This window comes from Peromyscus maniculatus, chromosome 1 (assembly GCF_049852395.1).
Source record: "Peromyscus maniculatus bairdii isolate BWxNUB_F1_BW_parent chromosome 1, HU_Pman_BW_mat_3.1, whole genome shotgun sequence".
NCBI classification, from domain to species: domain Eukaryota; kingdom Metazoa; phylum Chordata; class Mammalia; order Rodentia; family Cricetidae; genus Peromyscus; species Peromyscus maniculatus.
The window spans coordinates 55,662,006-55,680,224 of record NC_134852.1 but is presented as its reverse complement, the minus strand read 5'-3'; the positions used below and the strand labels follow the sequence as shown (position 1 = coordinate 55,680,224).

Sequence of the window (18,219 nt, the reverse complement as noted above, 5' to 3'; positions counted from 1 at the left end):
GACAAGGGAAGCAGTTCTGGCACAGGATAATATGAATGAAACCTTCTCAGGGTCTTAAAATCAGTCAGTCATACAAACAGAATGCATAGAGGGTGAAGTGAAAAGAGCCTCATTTATTTACATAGAAAATAGAACGTTACTCACTCAGACCTGGTGGATAGGGGGTAGAGGAACTGAAATGTAATCTTTGTGGAATTCCAGTGTTATCCTTTATGATATACAGAGTTTTGAAGGGAAATGATGATGATAACTCTTGATAAGATCATTTTACTGTCAGTGAATTACACTTAGAAAATAGATATGTAATAGTTGCATTCCTCATCACTGTAAGAAAATATCCAACTAAAAGTAAATTAAAGAAAGTAGAGATTATTTTGGCTCTCAGAGAAAGGTTCCAGCAGGGAAGTCATGGTGACAGGAGGGTATGAGGTAGAAGTTGATCACATTCCTCCATAATCAGGTAGTAGAAAGAGATAAATTGTTCAGCTCAGTGACCATGTTTTATTTTCCAAGGATCCATGAATGGTGCTACCCAAGGACACTATCCCATGAATGGTGCTGCCCACATTACAGGTGGGTCTTCCCACCTTTGTTAAGCTAATCAAGATAAGCCCTCCCAAGCATGTTAGAGACTAGTTTACTTTACACAATCCCTCCCAAGCATGCTAGAGACTAACTTACCTTAGACAACCCCTCCCAAGCATGGTGGAGACCAGCCAACTTTAGATAATCTACTTTATAAATGTCAGATCCCTTGGGATTAGAGTAATGTATCTTTCTAGCACTCAAAAGGAATTCTAGGAAGCAAAACAAAGTCCTCTGCATGAGTAGTAAATAATCTTGATGATTGAGCCATCTCTGCATTTTATTTTATATAAATATAAATATATTTTTTACTGAGATTAAATATATTTTAAATAAAACATAATGAGTGTAAGAGCCTGCACTTACTTACTGAGCCAAGATCACCTGGATATAGCCTCAAGGAATGAAATCAGGCCAGGTTGGAGAGACCACAGTAAAGCTGAGGCTGTGACAATTTTTTGAGAGAAACCAGACTTTTTATACCTTTATCAGAAACAGAATATAATGGCAATTGCCAGGATCAATACAATTGTGGCTGCCAGGACACAGTGAAGTTTGCAAATCATACAGGGTACAGAAGATTACTGTCTAAGACCAATTGTCCTGTGAAGCCTTAGTGTTTCCTTGACCACTAAGGGAACATACAGAGAAACACCAAGTGAATGCTTCACTGCCTGGGGGAATGCATCAGTCCCTCAGGATCTGGAAGTCACATTGTGCCCCAAGATCCACGGACTCTAACCTGAAAAACCTATGATGGATGCCTCTCAAGGTAGCTAGGGCAAGCCAACTACATGATTCCCTGAAAATGATGGTATAGGTAGACTATAGAAAATACATGTTCTGCTGGGTGGTGGTGGCACACACCTTTAATCCCAGCACTTGGGAGGTAGAGCCAGGTGGACCTCTGTGAGTTCAGGGCCAGCCTGGTCTACAGAGCGAGATCTAGGACAGGCACCAAAACTAAACAGAGAAACCCTGTCTCAAACAAACAACAAACAAACAAACAAACAAACAAAGCTAGTCAGCTGATGGATGCACTGGGTGGGTGAGTCTTTGGAAAGTATCCAGTAAAGGACCAGAGAGAAACAAGTTGTGAAATCAGCAAACATGATCTATTGAGTAAGTATCTTTATTATAGCTACATTATGCACCAGAATGTTATAATCAGTAAAGCCTTCTGTTGGTCAGCAGTAGGAGACCATTTTATGATTTCTGAGGCTGTAGTGAGGAAGGTGTGAATTACAAATCACAGTTGCTTAGAAACACCAGGCAAAGCCCATACACTCTAGTGAAGATAAATACAATAATTCAATAATAATGACTGGAGATGGCTATGGCGTATTTCATTCCTGTGTAGTTTTTTACAAGACATAATTTGACTATACTTTTGGAATCACACTGTTCAACTTATTTCAATGTTTAGCATTTCTTACATTTCTAGTGCAATGTAAGAAATGTTCTTTGATTACTTTGCAGATTGACAGTTACTGCTCAGTATGTATTAACTGTAATTAAATCAATAAAATGTTTCATGACAGACATAACATTGCACATTATCTCATTAAAAGACACTCATAAAGACCATGACCTCTCTTGTGGTCTTTACTGGCAGCTTTCAAGACCTATTCTTCTTTATTTACTTTTACTAAACCTCTGGGCTCACTCAAAAGAAACCCAGAGTCAAGGTATCAAGTCTTTGGGACTGGTGGGACACAGGAAGGAATCAACTGTTAGTCCTACTTTCGAACCACAGTGAAACCTAGAGTTTCCCAAATGACCTCCAAGTGCCTTCCATCACACTTCTTGTTGTTTTAGTATAAATGTGATCCCATGGGCATCATGGCAGATGCTAGTAATTCTAGCACTGATAAGGCTGAGGCAGGAGAATTTTGAGTTTAGGCTGTCATGGGCTACAAAGCAAGACACTATCAAAACAAGCAAACAAAAGACAAGAGGACTAATATAGAAAATACTTCCAAGAAAAGAATCTGACATATGATGTATATGCTTAGAAAAAAATAGGATCTCCCAACCATGTGTTTTAACCTTTCTATTTTTGTTCCTTGATTTGATTTGAAGTCAGATTTGTGGCTACTCTAGACCTGATAGCTTCAATCGCACTCTGAGATCTGGATTTCTCTCTGCTGACATGACTCAAGCTCAGGTTTAACTGAGTATGCTCTTGCCCCTTGCTTTCTCAAAGTGGTAATGCTTTTCATTCCTTCTATTGTGAGTCCTTTATACACACAGCTGGAATGATCTCATTCCCAGATCACTGTCTCCCAGTCTTTCTTGGCACTGTCTTCTAGCACCCATGATTCCGCCCTCCCCAGTCCTCTCTCAGATTGAGGTAATTTGGCAACCCCGGTGTCTCATCCTCTGCCTTAGACTTACTCTTTCAATACACTGAGTGTGTCTCTCTCCAGTGCTTGCTTGTTCTACTTTTGAGTGAGAATCAGTTATACGACCAGTTGCTTGTGGATGGGGATCATCTCCATGTTCTTATGCATATGGTGCAGGCACTGAACCACTGAGCTATATTCTTGGTTTTCTTGTATGTTAATGCTTTAGATAGGCAGTCTAGTTATGCTACCCAGACTGGCCTTGTGGTTGTGATACTCTGTCTGTAGCCTAGCTAGTGGCTGGAAATACAGACATGGGCTATTGTACACAGTTCACTCAGGAAGGTTTTAATCAGAGATATTATTATCTCTTAAGCAATGTTTGTTATGCATGTTCTTTTAGTCTCACATTAACAGGTCAAATATGATTATCAATAACTGCCCATCCTTTGCTAATTGTTATATAAATTTTGATACCAGAAATACATGGTCATTAAAATGAAATGTGTTCCAGTCTTTAAGAATTAGCAGGCCATTAAGTTGCAGTAATTATGTATCCACAGAATTAAATTGAACCAAGGTTATTTATAGGTGAATGATAATAGACTTGGAATCAACATAACAATCCACACACTAAGAAGAGCTGTTCATGCTTGAAAGAAGTAAAAATTATGTTTGAGGACATAAGAGGATACAAAGATTTATTTGGCTGTTGTTTCCAGGCAGATTTGAAGCCACTCAAAATGCTCAGGCATGGAAACACTTTTCCTACTTAACTATTCTTCCAACTAAGGAAAAAGAAGTGGTTCTTGAGAGACTGAGAAGCTAAGTAGAAATCTTAAGTTACATCAGAGAATAAAAAATATTCTTTCATTACTCTCTGGAGATAAAATAAAACTTGGAGTTATAGGATTAGCGATAAATGGTTAAGGCTTTCTATTAGAGCCTAAAATAATCCACACAAGAAGTGAAAGTAGTGGAAATATACCACTGCCATTATTATGTATAATATATGTATATTAACATCTATTAATGTGAAGATACATTAATAGAAAACACTCCTAATCTGGTTCTTGACAGAAAAAATAATCAGAATTATCATGTGTCTATAAAGGCAGGAAGAAGCCAGATCTAGTTTTTTTTAAATCTACAGATTACTACAAACCATAAGCAGAAACTTGAAGTTTTACATAGCAGGAGAAAGTATGCATGAACAACTAGTAAAGTAGGATCAGTTCTAAAGTCTTTTCTCAAAGCAACTGAAGTACTCCAAAAGCCACAAAGCTAAGCTGAGTCAACACAGAAGAATAACTTGTTTGAGGTGCATTGAAGGTGAACAACAGTGCCTGCCCATCACCTGACTAGCACTGATTCTGTATGGAGAGGAACGGGCTTCTCCAAGCAGTCCTCTGAGGAGAGGAAGAAAACCCAGCAATGTGTCTAACAACATAGGAAGGGGGAGACATGTGCATTTATTTCTATAGCCTCAGGTTCTATATCAGTTTGAAACTGACTTGTTCACAACACTGAGAAATTAGCTGCAATTGATAAATAGAAGAATTAATTATCATTCTCTCATGGCAAGGGGAAATGTAGAAACACAGGTCAACCATTCAGCCTCAGTCATGAACCAAGAGTCTTTACAAATACTTTGGGAAACTGAACAACTGATTTTGAAGACTTTGAATAAGAGATGCCTGTTATTATAGGGCTAGGGAGAAGGAAAAAAAATATCCAGGTTTGTAAAGATTCTGTGTTAAATCAGTCAAAATTTAGATGCCTACTAATTTTCTGAAAAATTAAAAAACATACAAGAAGCAAAAGATTACTAATTTTAAAAGGAAAGTGGAGAATATAATATGGCATGTGTGGCAAGTTTATATTGAAGTTCAGAATACAATATTCCAAGAGATAGTTGAGTTATTCCAGCATGTTAATGCACATGCAATTGAGGTTTCATAGGAAAAAGACAAATAAAGGAGAAAAGCTAAATATAAATCTGAATCTTCCAGTTTTCTAACATTAATAGAGGGCCTTAATGCAGATATTCAGAAAGATAAGCAAATGCATCTGGTCTACAGACAGAACATTTTCATGTAATAGTACAAGTGCAAAAGCAGAAAGAAAATAAAAACCTTGAGAGTACACAGAAAAGAAAAAAAAACCCACACAAACAAGGAACTACCAGTGGATATGTATATTTCAACAGTGACAGAAGCCAGAAATAATACAGAATCATTAAATAAAATGAAATAAAATAATAAATAAATGGACATTATAAAAATCATTCTGTTCATTTAAATGCAGTTTTCTATATGTAGAATTTTACAAAGAAGTCATCAGATAAAGTAAAAAATCTGAATCTTTTTATGTTATTTGAAGGTAATTGCATAAAATCTACTCTCAAAGAAAACCAGATGATGTAATGGAATGATTCTAAAACATTTTAATAAAAATTAATATAAATATTTCACAAAATATTAATTGTGGAAAGTTTCCAAAATCTCATGGTATAAGACACTTGACCCCAATACTTGGAGAAGTGAGATTTAAAAATAAATATTCTCAAATGCACATATAACTATAAATTCCTTTATAAAAATTTGAAAAGTGAAACACTGATATAAAGAATAAATCAACATCATTAGAAAAATTTTCTTTCAAAGACAGAAACACAGCTTGTCCTCACATTAACTCATGCAATTTAGACTGTTGCTTTAAGGAAACATGATCATTTCAGCAGGTTTTTGCAGAGCTAGTGAGTAAACTAAACTTTCTTATGATACACTCTCAGCAGAGTTGAACTTAAGGAAAATAACCCTCTTTCAAGCAAATTCAAGAACAAAATTCCCCTATCAGAGTGAAACAAAAGAACCCAACACACCCGACTGAAGTCACAGAGACTCTGGCCCATTGTAAAGTGCACATAGGTAAGAAGCAATGAATGTGAAGTGTGAATGCCCCTCAGCACCAGGTCTACTCTGGAAGCAGAGAAAAGGGTAAGAATGCCAGAAATTAAAGTTATGGATGGTGAAGCTGCTTCAAAAACAAAACAATAAAAAATTAGAGAGGTAGTTTACAAACAAGATCGCTTCAGAATAAATTTATTTGGTATGAGCAAAACAATAGCTATGCAAAGTATATTTACAAATTGGTTCATTTATTTTTGTGCACTTGAGAAATGTGTAGAAAATAGAGCGGCTACACCGAAAAGAGAAAAATGAAAAAAAGACTATAGAACAGAGCTGGGCGGTGGTGGTGTACACCTTTAATCCCAGCACTCAGAAGGCAGAGCCAGGTGGATCTCTGTGAGTTCAAGGCCAGACTGGTCTACAAAGTGAGATCCAGGGCAAGCACCAAAACTACACAAAGAAACCCTGTCTTGAAAACAAACAAATAAACAAACAAACAAACAAACAAAAAAAGAAGAACAGGTCGATGAATGGAGGGGTGAATCACTTACAGAATGGAAAACTGAATTTTAAAATCAGGCCAATAGCCCTCAGGTGAACTTTATGTAACTTAGAATCTCAGAGATCAGATTTCATAGTTATTGAAGACTGAGACATTTATACATAATATCAAAGGGCAACATGTAGATAACATACTAAAGCTAAACAGTGTGTTGGTCCCTGACAATCAGTTGTGATGATCACTGTAAGCGTAGCATATCCATGCCCTTGACACAATGAGTGAGAAATTCAAAATACCAGGAATAATGTCACTCTCAAGGGATGCACCATTCTGTTAATATGGGATGTTTTCATGCAGTGAAGGAAGGATTCTCTTTTTAGGAACCTGGATGAATTAGCTATCGATATAGGACAAATATTCACCAAAACTAATCCAAGAAAAAACATATATTGAAATATCCTACATCAGAAAATTTAAAATCCTCAAATGTGATTTTATAGATCAATGTATAAGATAGAATCATCATAAAAGTGAGATCAATCAATAAATAATGATGCTGTGCTCACACACTTAAGGGGTGGGTGTGCACACAGTTTGGTCAACAGATTGCAGATAGGAATGTGGGAGAAGAGTGCTTTTGTAATTTTACAAAGACAGAGGAACATCAGTGTGCACTTGTGCAGGGATGGGGCACAGTAGGTTCTGTATCTCATTACTTTTCCTTCATTCATTCTATCTTCCTCTCTCCACAACAGCAGAGATATTCTTGTAATGCCCTTCTCAGAAAGCCCTAGACTTTTAATTTGGCGTGATCTGGCTGGCTTATTTCACCAGTGGAGGAAACCACTTTCAGGGATCCAAAAATACTTACCACACACATCTGAATTCCTTATACCAAATTCCTGCGACACATTAGATCCAAATTTTGTACCCTTTTAATTCAAACTGCTTGTGAATGCGAGAGCTTCTGACCTCTGAGAGCAGTGGGTGAGACAGGCATTGATTCAGGGTAAGGGTTTTTATTTTTATTATTTTTATTAATTCATTGATTAACTGCTTGATTGAATTTTGAGACAGGGTCTAATTAGCCCAAATTATTCTCAAGCTAGCTGTGTGGCTGTTATGCCCAGACCATGACTCCAAAGAGAGCACTGAAGACCGAGGATGTCCAGAATGCAACAGCAAGGTTTATTCTGTAGCTACAAGCCTAGGCAGGGAACTCTTTCCTACACCCAATACAGTGAGGCAGAGAGGAGTTGCTCTTTCTTTTTAAAGGTAAAAATCACAAGCCCTTCAGGGCAGTTGCGGGGGTTGGGGGTTTGGCACGGTTGCAACTCAGATTGGTTTATTTTTTATTTTTGAAGTTCTCTGTTCTCTTTTAATTGGTGAAGGTATGTAACTTTTGACTTTACTGGTTGGGGGTTATAATTATCATTTTAGGGGCAGTCCAGGACAAGTCCTGGGCTTTGTTCTTGAGCTACCATAGGGGCAGGCTGGCCTAGCATGTTCACATTGACCCATGCACGCAGCTCTAAGTTGGTGAGGGGTCCTAGACAGTAAACAACTGGTTGAACCTTGAACAGTCAGGGTATGTGCAGAAAGGGAGCTACTGCAAGGACTATGTCTTTTGTTCATGGCCTTCCCAGAAACTGCTTGCTTAAGCCTCAGGAAACTGAGGCCTAATCTTGAGAGAAGACTGAGCAGCCTGTTATGGCATCTGCTTGGTCCTTTCATAGCCAAGGGTGAACTAGATAGAGCTTTGATCCTCTTGACTCCACATCCTGGGTGCCTGGATGATAGGTGTGCAACACCACAATTGGACTGAGAGTTTGTATGTTGGGCGAGAAACATGTACATGGCCCCTGCCATGTAAGGTGTGAGGGACTAAAACCCCCGCTTCATTTCCTGGTAGGGAGAGGGACAGCCCAAGAAGAAATAACATCTTCCACAGAGAAAGTCAGCATGGACTGGTTCTGCTAGGGCATGAATTTGTGTTTTTCACAGCAGATCTGAATAGTTGCTGATGTCAGAGCCCTGAATCCAAAGGTAAGGAGAGTGAATTTGTGCTTGGGGACTGTTTCTCATCACCTGTTAGGAGAGCTAGTCCTCTACAGTCTTCAGTGGAGGCTTTCAGTTCCTTTAGCTCCTGTCACTTCTGTTGCCATGGTAACAACTCAGATCTCCCACTGTTAAGTTCACCTGGGAAAAGGTAACATTTTAAACTTTTCTGACACAACTTGGAGCTCTGGTTGTACCGTCATAGTAGGAAGTCTGGTAAACCAGTAGGAATCATGTTGTAGGGCAATTAAAAACACCAATGCTTAACTGAAATTTTCTCATGTAAGATTCTGCCTTCAGGATTGTATGTTGACAGGTTTCCAGTATGTGAAATGTGGGCATCATTGCAGTTCACTAGCATGGTCTGACTCAATAAGCACTTTGTGTGAATATGGAAAAGTGATATACTGAATTGTTCAATTCATATCCAAAGAACTGACCTGAACACTCACCCAAGGAACTTGTGTGGCAATGGTGCCTGGGAATGTATGCATCCACACAGCCAAACTGAGTTTAGTTGGCAGTAAGGGCACCGTCAGCAGCAAGCATGAGTTCCTAGTGAAAGTAAAATCTGCAGTGACTTTTCCCACCATGACTACACTAAGATTCTGAGGGTGCTGGAAAGGGAAGTTGTAGGAGATGATCAAAACCCCCTCTGACTTTCAGAGTAGCTGTGGACAGGGTGATTGAAGTAAAAACTGGAAAGGTAGGTAGAACTCATTTAATCGTATTTTATATCAGCACTCAAGTAATTTAATAATAATAACAACAACAACAATGACAATCATAATAATCGAGCCACTTAGGATGGCTCATACACATAATCTAACACTTGAGGACTGTCTGGTCTACATGGTAAAGCCCTGTCTCAAACAACAGCAGCAGTAAAGCTGAGTGTGATAATTTTAAAAGTTAATTGTGAAAACGTACTGAGAAATTGTCTAGAGCAGATTATCCTGTGGACCCATCAATGGGGATAATCTTGATTATTAGTTGATCTACCTGACTCTGTATTTCACCATTCTCTACAATGGGCCCTGAACTAAGAGTGAAGAAAAACAACCAAGAACAACAAGCAGGCAGCATGGGTGCCTGTGTTTCCAGTGCCCTTGATTGTGTGTGTGCTGACACTGACTCCTGAGTTTCTACTGGGCCTTACCTGAAGTGACAGACGAGAACCTGGAACCCCTTTTACCTCTAAAGTTGGTCTTGTCCAGTGTTTCATCACAACAGAAATGAAACTAGAACAACGAATCGTGTTCTTTGCATAGGATCTATTATCAGAGCTAGATATGAATATCAATAACTATTGCTGATGTTGACACAAGCTACCTATCCTAATATGATTCTTGTTCACAATCCTACATGTGCATATTATACACATTGCACAAGTATACATTACAGATATGCACGCATGCATTACATATTACCAGCTATGCGTCCTGTGCTCCATCTTTAACTGATTTCTCCTCTAAGCAGTGTGTTGACCCATGAAGTCATACACTGTCTTAAGCACTGCTTTCATGGGTACTTAGCCCATTATTTCTTAGATTTAGCTTGTGTATTCTGATATTTGTCCCATTTTTTTTCATCAGTGATCTCTACTTCCCATCTCCTTTTCCTAGTTCATGTCTGGATGGGATTATTCTGTGTGAACTGCTTTATCTGATAGTCATGTAATCTACTTCTTATCAGTATTTCATAAGGTCACCTAGGCATTTTACTATTAATTACATAGGATTTTACTACTATTACATAGGATTATACTATGTGCCTGTTTAATATTCCATGCTCCTTCATCTCTATTTTTACCAACTTCTAAGCTCCAAAGTCTATGACTTAAATGACACCATACCTAGGAAGACTAAGATGTATAACCAAATAAAAATCTGGGTAAATTTTTTTTTTAGGCTGGAGCTTCCTACCTCAGAATGTTGAGCTATGACCCACTTCCCTGTTCCTGACCTCAAATGTGAGGTGTCTCTCTGATTTCTAAGAACCTACACAGCTGATTTTGAAAATCTCATTGTCATAACAAAGACAGAGTGTCCTGGGATGACCTTAGGCTATGAGAGTGGGACCTTTGTCCTTTACATCATGAGAGAATGTCATTGCTGTGTAATTGTTTTTCTCTGTCTGAGACTCAGGGGGGCTTTTGTGAGACTCACAAAATGCAAAAGACTTGTGAGGAGCCTGCCTGCGGTTTTACAAATGTTACCACTATAGGAAGGAAGACTCTTGAGTGGAGTTGTCTGCATGCTGAACAGGAGAGTGCAGTTGAGTGAAATGATGATATGACTGCTCCAAGGTGTGGTTGAGAAGGTTTTTATTGTAGATATGAGGGAGAGTACAGCCAGAGGCATCTGGAAGAGTCTAGAGCAGGGAGGGAAAGTAATAGACTGAACATGGTCATGAGAGGACAGGGAGACTGGGAGAGTGAGAGAGGAAGAGAAAAGCAAGGGAGCAAAGAGAAGGGACCAGGAGCCAAGAACAGGGGCCAAGAGAGAGAGAAGAACCAAGAGAACAAAGAGAATGTGTGGCTGAAATGGGAGGTTTTTTGTAGGAACCAGAAGCTGGAGGAAGGGAAGCGAAGTTCAGGGCTGGAGAGGTTTAGAGTAGGGGCAGAGGACAGGGGTGGGAAATGCTGAGAGGAGCCAGGACTCTGTAACAGGTACTTGTGATGCTCAGAGAGCCTGGCTGCTGGTGTGCATCTTGGTAGATTGATTGGGCACCACAGTTAGCCATTTGTCTTGAATTTCTTTGGGACCTGATAGTAGTAATGCATATTCCATGAGTTGCAACCATACTGGAGTGGCCTTTCCCTAATGCTGCTATCCAGGTCACCAAGGTCCTGCCATATTCTCAGTAAGTACATTGGCTCATCCAGCTTGGCTTGGATTAGATGGTGTCCTAGGCCTGCCATTATCTCTTCCTTCTGGGAATAACAGAATAAATTCCCTAGGAAAATATTCATAGAGCCATTACTTTAAAGAAAGGGCATGAAATAACAGCATAGTTCTGTAAGAACGGCTCTGAATCTATATGTACCAGATTTTCCAAAGCAATGAAAAAATAAAATGTTTCCCACAGACAATTTGCGAAGAATTGAATTGAATTGTTAATAAATTAAAAATTGATTAGTAATCACAACTTTTTGAGGCTCTGGAAAATGTGATTTTTTCCTGTGAACTATCTTTTCTTCATTTGCCCTTCTGGAAAATTATTTTGTGTTTAAGTACAAGAGATTGAAATTTTCATTCTAGAGACATGTGTTCTCAGTCATCTGAATATTATGTGGTAGTTCAAGTTGCTAGAAATATCACTAGGAATTCTTTCATTTTAAATAAGATTTGAATTGTATTGAGTCACAGAAACACTTTTAAAAAAATTAGATCAACATAGCATGGTAGAGCATAGCATTGTTAATTCCGTCTCTGGTTTTAGTTTTAGAGTTCTTATTATAACAGATGGATGATGATTTCTTGAATTCCTTTGGCTTGTACTTGTTATAACTTCGTGAATTCCTGACTTGACTTATTTTCTCTATTTTTGAAAAATCTATGTATGTCCTCAACTGCTCCCTGCCCCCCTTTGCTTTCTGTTAGGACAACCCAATGCCTGGAGAAGACCTTTGCCATCAGACTGTAGTCCTTTAATAGTTTCTTGCACATTTCACCTCCTCATTTGTTAACTATTTGTGATCATCTGACTTATTTTACAGTGCACTCTCTTATTCTTTATAAATATTCTGTTTAAAGATTCGTGTTGGTTTCTTTTTTCACTTAACATACTCGGTATATTTTTTTAAGTATTAGTTTACTTATTAAGAAATGACTTCCATTCTCTTTACGAAATTCTAAGTTCTACCATTTATTTTCTTCACATTTTACAATTCGTATTTTAATGTTCATTTCTGAAAACTGCAGAGACTTGTTCATCTGTGGCTAGGTTCCTACCACCTTTTCTCTTGTCATTCAACTTATTATTGTGTCTGGAAGTTTCTAATTGAAAAGAAAGTAGGATTTGTAAATATGGAAGACTGTGTCTGAGGAGATGGCTCAGTGGATAAAATGCTTGCCATGCCTCATGAGGGCCTGAGTTCAAATCCCTAGAACCCATAGAAAGGCAGTGCATGATGGGAGTCAGAGACAGGAGAATCCCCTGAAGCTTTGGGCCAGTGAGCCTGATGTCCAAAAATAATGACTATATAATTTAGTCAATTCTTACTGCACTGAATGGTTGAACTCTCCCAATAAGTATTCACCTTGAACCAGCATAAAAGTTAAACTTTTATGTTTACATATACACATTTGTGTTTCTATATAAACTTATAAATCATAACTGTATGCATCTATACATTTGACATTAAATTATTTTTCTGACCTATACCTGATCTTCTAAATGAGTTATTTCTAGCCCCAATACATTACAATAAATGAAAAAAAATTTATTTCACTCACCTAGTTACCTCAGAAAACTGGGACAATTGACTTAATAGCCTTTTTCCATGGTTTGCTACTGTGTCTAGTGAATTAGACTATTGAGTTCAAACTATGAACCTTGAAAAGAGCAGATGATGACTAGAAATTCCTCATTGCCCATAACCATGTAGGGTTTGATGTTCCAGCACATCAAAAGCTAGAAGTATAATCTTAATGAAAAATATTCATTCTACATGGAAATGTATCTCATTAAAATTAGAGCACACTTAAATATTTAAGAGGTGTTTATGAAAATTTACATACATGTTCAAAGCAAATTTTAACAGTATTAAAGCAAATAAGATTATTTTGCCGTTGTTTATCTTGTTCTGTTTTCCCATAAAAAACTCCACTCTGCCAGATATTCAGTTGTTAATTAGGATATTACAGCAATGTGGCTTGTGGCCAGACATTAGGTAACTTTTTCATTTAATTGTAAGCATTCATTACATTGTATAGAGTAAAGAAAATTGTACCATGTGGGAAAATAAGTGACATTAATTAAAATAATCATTCTGTGTTAATTGGAAAATCTCTTTCTAGGCTATGAAGTAAGGGATTTGCCTACATAATTTTAGTTTGACCTCACAATTACCCTGATCTATGAGGAACTATTTCCTCAGAGTTGCCACTACAGAAGCAAGGAGATTAACTAATTTGCTCAAAATTAATAGTGTTTTGTTTTGTTTTTACTCACTGAGTGGGTTTTCAGGACAGGGTCTCAAGTAGGAGAGGCTGGCCTTGAACTCTGGAATCTCCTTATGTGCTTTTGATTAAACAGGTGTGCCACCTTGCTGGTTGCTTATTATTAACAGCAGTCAGACTTACAAATTAAATAAAAAGATCAGCCTTAGCCTCTCCCTTAACTTGAGTATACCTTAGACAACTTCTGGTTGTGGCTGCAGGCTTTCCAAACAGATGGGAAGCAGAAAATATCACACTTTCTTTATGAAACTTGTAGGTGTGATTCTGTTCTCTGCTTTTGTGACATGCATGTTCATTTTTTTTTCAGGAAGTTTCACACTTAGAGCTGCCTTCCTCAAGGCACAGCATCCTCCTGTGTGGACCAGGCTGTGAAATTGAATCAGACAGAAGATGATGCTTCTGAAAGTCTCAGTGAGAAGTGAGCAGTTGATGGCTACATGCTGTAATTTGTGTTTTGAAGGTAAATGTTGTGTAAAAGAATTAGATTGGGATATGAACTTGTATTTTCCTTTTTCTCTACGTTATAGACAAACATTTGCTCCTACAAGGTACAGATGTAGAGCAGTGTGTGTGTGTGTGTGTGTGTGTGTGTGTGTGTGTGTGTATGAGTGTATTCAAAACTCTCAAATACACTGTGTAAGTCTATTGCTTCACATTAACAACACCTCTACTTCCACTCAACCATCTAACTCTAAACACACACACACACACACACACACACACACACACACACACACACACACCACACTCACATACATCAAATAGCTAGCGGATAATAATATATAATTTTTTCCTCTGTAAGATGTTATTTTGGATGCTGAAAACATTGGTAGAATTAATGTCCGTGCTTTATGAGGGGGGTAGTAGCTGTATTCTTCATATCAACACCTTCCCTACCACAACTAAATATGTCTCACAGGAGTTAGTTTTGCCTTTATATAGTCAAACATTTATTTACTATGACAGGCAACTAATAGGAAAATCTTAAAGAGGGGGTGACTTTACTTTTAGTTCACCATTTGGGGAATGTAAATTTGAGGCATGGTTCTGTGTTTGAGAGACTACATTATGTAATGTATTGTAGCAGAGCTATGTGGCAGGATAAGCTACTCATCTCATGTCAACCAGAAAGATAAGAGAGAGAGAGAGAGAGAGAGAGAGAGAGAGAGAGAGAGAGAGAGAGAGAGAGAGAGAGAGAGAGAAGATATACACCTGCAGGACAAATCCCCAGTGACCCACTTCCTCCAACTAGACACTTCTAAAGTTGCAACCCCAGCTACCTGTCCTAATCATGAGCCTATTAGATATCCTTCATATTTAAACTCAGTAAGCTTCTTAGAAAACCTCAAGACATAATAATGAAGAGTAAAGAAAACTGCTACAATTTTTGTAAGCTCAAAATGAAAATTCACTTTGTGTCCAATTAAAGAGATCCAAGGCTATGACTAGAGTCCATGGTAACTTGGAAAATAAAAATTGCATCTAATCAATACAGCATGTTTATTATTATTAATTAAATTATTCTCTGTTCATTTAAATAATAAGATGCCAAATTTTTCATTTCCATTTAAATTATTGTTTTAAGGAATTCTCATTGTCAAATGTTTCACTGACTACATCTGAGTGAAATAATTCAAATTCGATTTAAATCTAATAGTGAAAATTAATATTACCAGTTCTCCTAAAATATTAAATAAATAAAAAAATTATTATGTCCTGTATTCTATTTCACAGTTGTCATGGCTTTATGAATCACACATGCTAATGATTATGACAACAGAACTCTGAGGGACAGCTTCTAATACTGATATTTGTAACTGGAGCAATGTAAGTTTACTTGTCCCAGTGGGAAAATATTCAATGTGGAGATGCAATATTATTTTTTATTTTCCTCAGATCTACACCTACTACTTGCCTTTCTGATCATTCCATGCCAAATATTTCTTCCAAACTCTCATTTCTTGTCCCAAATGTGTACTTCATTTTGAAGGATAGTATGCGTTTTCAGACTGTTTCCAGAGAAGACTGAAAAGTTGCAAAAGGTTCTGTACAGGTATAATGAACCATCCTCTGAGCATAAGAACCTCTGTTGTCACCAGAACAGCTGTGACTACTTCAAGATACCCCTGTGGTTGACTGTGGAAGTTCCCTTATAGGGCAACAGTTGGCCAAGGTCATTGGGCCCTCCCCCTGATATTCTTCCTTCTGCACCTCCTGGTCATTTGTCATTCTGCCCTGATTGCATGTGCCTCATGATCTTGGGAGGTGCTACACTGTAAAGACTGGAAGAGTTACTGGGGGGTGGGGGGGAGTCTTCATCTATGCAGCTATGGGGAAGTCATCTTCTATGCTGGGGGTAAGACTTTTTATTGTTATTGCTGCTTTGGTGTCCATGTTATTGAAAGTTGTCCCTTGTCTATGATCTGCAAGTAAACCAATCAACTCATTGTCTACCCAGGTTGGACTTTGCTAGAATTATACTTGGGTTTGTTGCTGGAGCCCTATGAGTAGTGGCTTGCTTATGTCTTCCTACAGATCAAGATCCTTAAACAACTGGACACTGGGGCGCTCTCTCTCTCTCTCTCTCTCTCTCTCTCTCTCTCTCTCTCTCTCTCTCTCTCTCTCTCTCTCTCTCTTTGGTTTTTCGAGACAGGGTTTCTCTGTGTAGCTTTGGGCCTTTCCTGGAGCTCACTTGGTAGCCCAGGCTGGCCTCAAACTCACAGAGATCCACCTGGCTCTGCCTCCCGAGTGCTGGGATTAAAGGCATGCATGGGGCTCTCTTTTTGTCTTTTAAAATAATTAGATACAAAGCCAGATATTAGTTTCTTATTTCTGGATCTCATTCTTTATATCTGAAATTGATAGTCCACAAGAGTTTCTCCCTGACATTTTGTATATATTTAAAGTACAATGTTCTATTGGGTTGCCATAGCTAGAGGAAATTCTTGCTATTAATTTGTTTATTTTGTAACTCAGAACTTTAGCTGTGCCCAGGTAGAAATCTGAACATTGTATAAGGAATAAATTTCTTAGCCATATGATCCACCCTTCATATAGAAAGAAATAACACTTATTTTAAGAGAGAATTGCCCTCACTTTAAGGATTTAATATTGGCACATAAAAATAAGTCAGTCATTTGGATTAAGGGAAAACATTTCAAGGCCAGTTTTTACTGGAGAAAGTGGGAGAAGAGGTAACAGCTGTCAACACTAGGGGAAATCATGTGATAGTGTAGAGGATGGGTGGCGTTCAGTGACACACACACACACACACACACACACACACACACACACACACACACATATATATATATATATATATATATATATATATATATATATATATATATCTTCAATGTGTGATTGTATTACCCTCTGTAATGGTGATCACATTAACTAAAACTTGCTAAGACAATAGGAACATAGCAAAGAAAGTCATATATAATCTTAAATACAGCAGAAATTGTGTTAACATAAAAATATGAGACAATCATCATGCTGGTAATAGAGAGATCTCATAGTTTTCCTCTTAGATTTTCTGGTCCCCAAGTCAAAAGTGGAATGCAACACTTTAACATGTTTGGAAGGAAAGCTAACACCATGGACCTCAATTTTTTGATATGTTCTGCTTACATGCCAGGAAAGCAATATACCAAGGACTTCTCATTTGATTTCACATCCCCAGCTTTACTCTGGAGGTTGAGGACATGGTGTAAAGAAAATAAAGCAATCTTTGGCTCATGAAGTCTACTTTGCACATTTAATATTAAGACACAAAGCAATTATGGGGAAATACAACATGAAGCTTGGCCAGTTGACTAACTTGGTTTAGGATGGAAAAGATGCCAAGAGTGACCATGTAAGTAGAGATGGTAAGAAGGACCACCCACTGGGCTCTCCACTTCTCTGTGCAGATCAACATGAGATTGGTTCTGAACTGAAAGTGACACCTTGCTAGATTGTGTCCTTTTCACAACTTTACAGATCTAAGGGAGAAACATATTTACTCTACTTTAAAGAGGAAAATAGCTTCAAACCTTAGTATTGGGGAGAATCTATTGCTTTTATGGTTCTAAAAAGTTCACATATGATAATAGTGTTAATATTATATTCTATGTCTTGTGTTTGAATGCACACTTCTGCTATAAAAATTAAGAAAAATAACAAATGTATGGGAGTTGCCAAGACCACAAAATGTACCATAGAAACTTTGAACTCAGAAGGTTAGACTGACATCATGTATCATTCTTCTTGAAACAACTGACCCCCTCACTGTGTGGTAGGAGTACTTCAGAATCTGTGTTTCCTGTGGTCCCTCCATTGTATTTCTGTTGATAGTGTTTTCTTAGGCTCAGCTTTCCTCACTCTAATCTTCTTCCTCATCTTTAACTCTCACCAATAATGTGCTTTTTTCCACCCAAGGATTGCACCCCTGCCAATTTGTTTCCTGTATTTCCAGGGAGAAATTTTTTTCTGTGATAATGGAGACATTATACATCTGCTCGTTGAAAGAGCCACAATTCTAATTTTACTTTTGTGTGATTATTTGTTTAAACCATATTGTAAATTGCACATGGAGAGAAAAGTCTTTTGCCTCTGTAGAATATTCTTCTGTGTTTTTATACTCAAAA

The 18,219-nt window shown here is 37.8% G+C and overlaps 1 long non-coding RNA gene across 1 annotated transcript in view; it reads left to right on the top strand.

The window, feature by feature from the left end:
* LOC143266916 (uncharacterized) overlaps positions 1-18,219 on the top strand; it is a 68,327-nt gene that overhangs the window by 10,565 nt on the left and 39,543 nt on the right. The window contains exon 2 of the long non-coding RNA XR_013041753.1: positions 13,896-14,048. This is a non-coding gene — a long non-coding RNA (uncharacterized LOC143266916). The remainder of the gene's footprint in view (positions 1-13,895; positions 14,049-18,219) is intronic.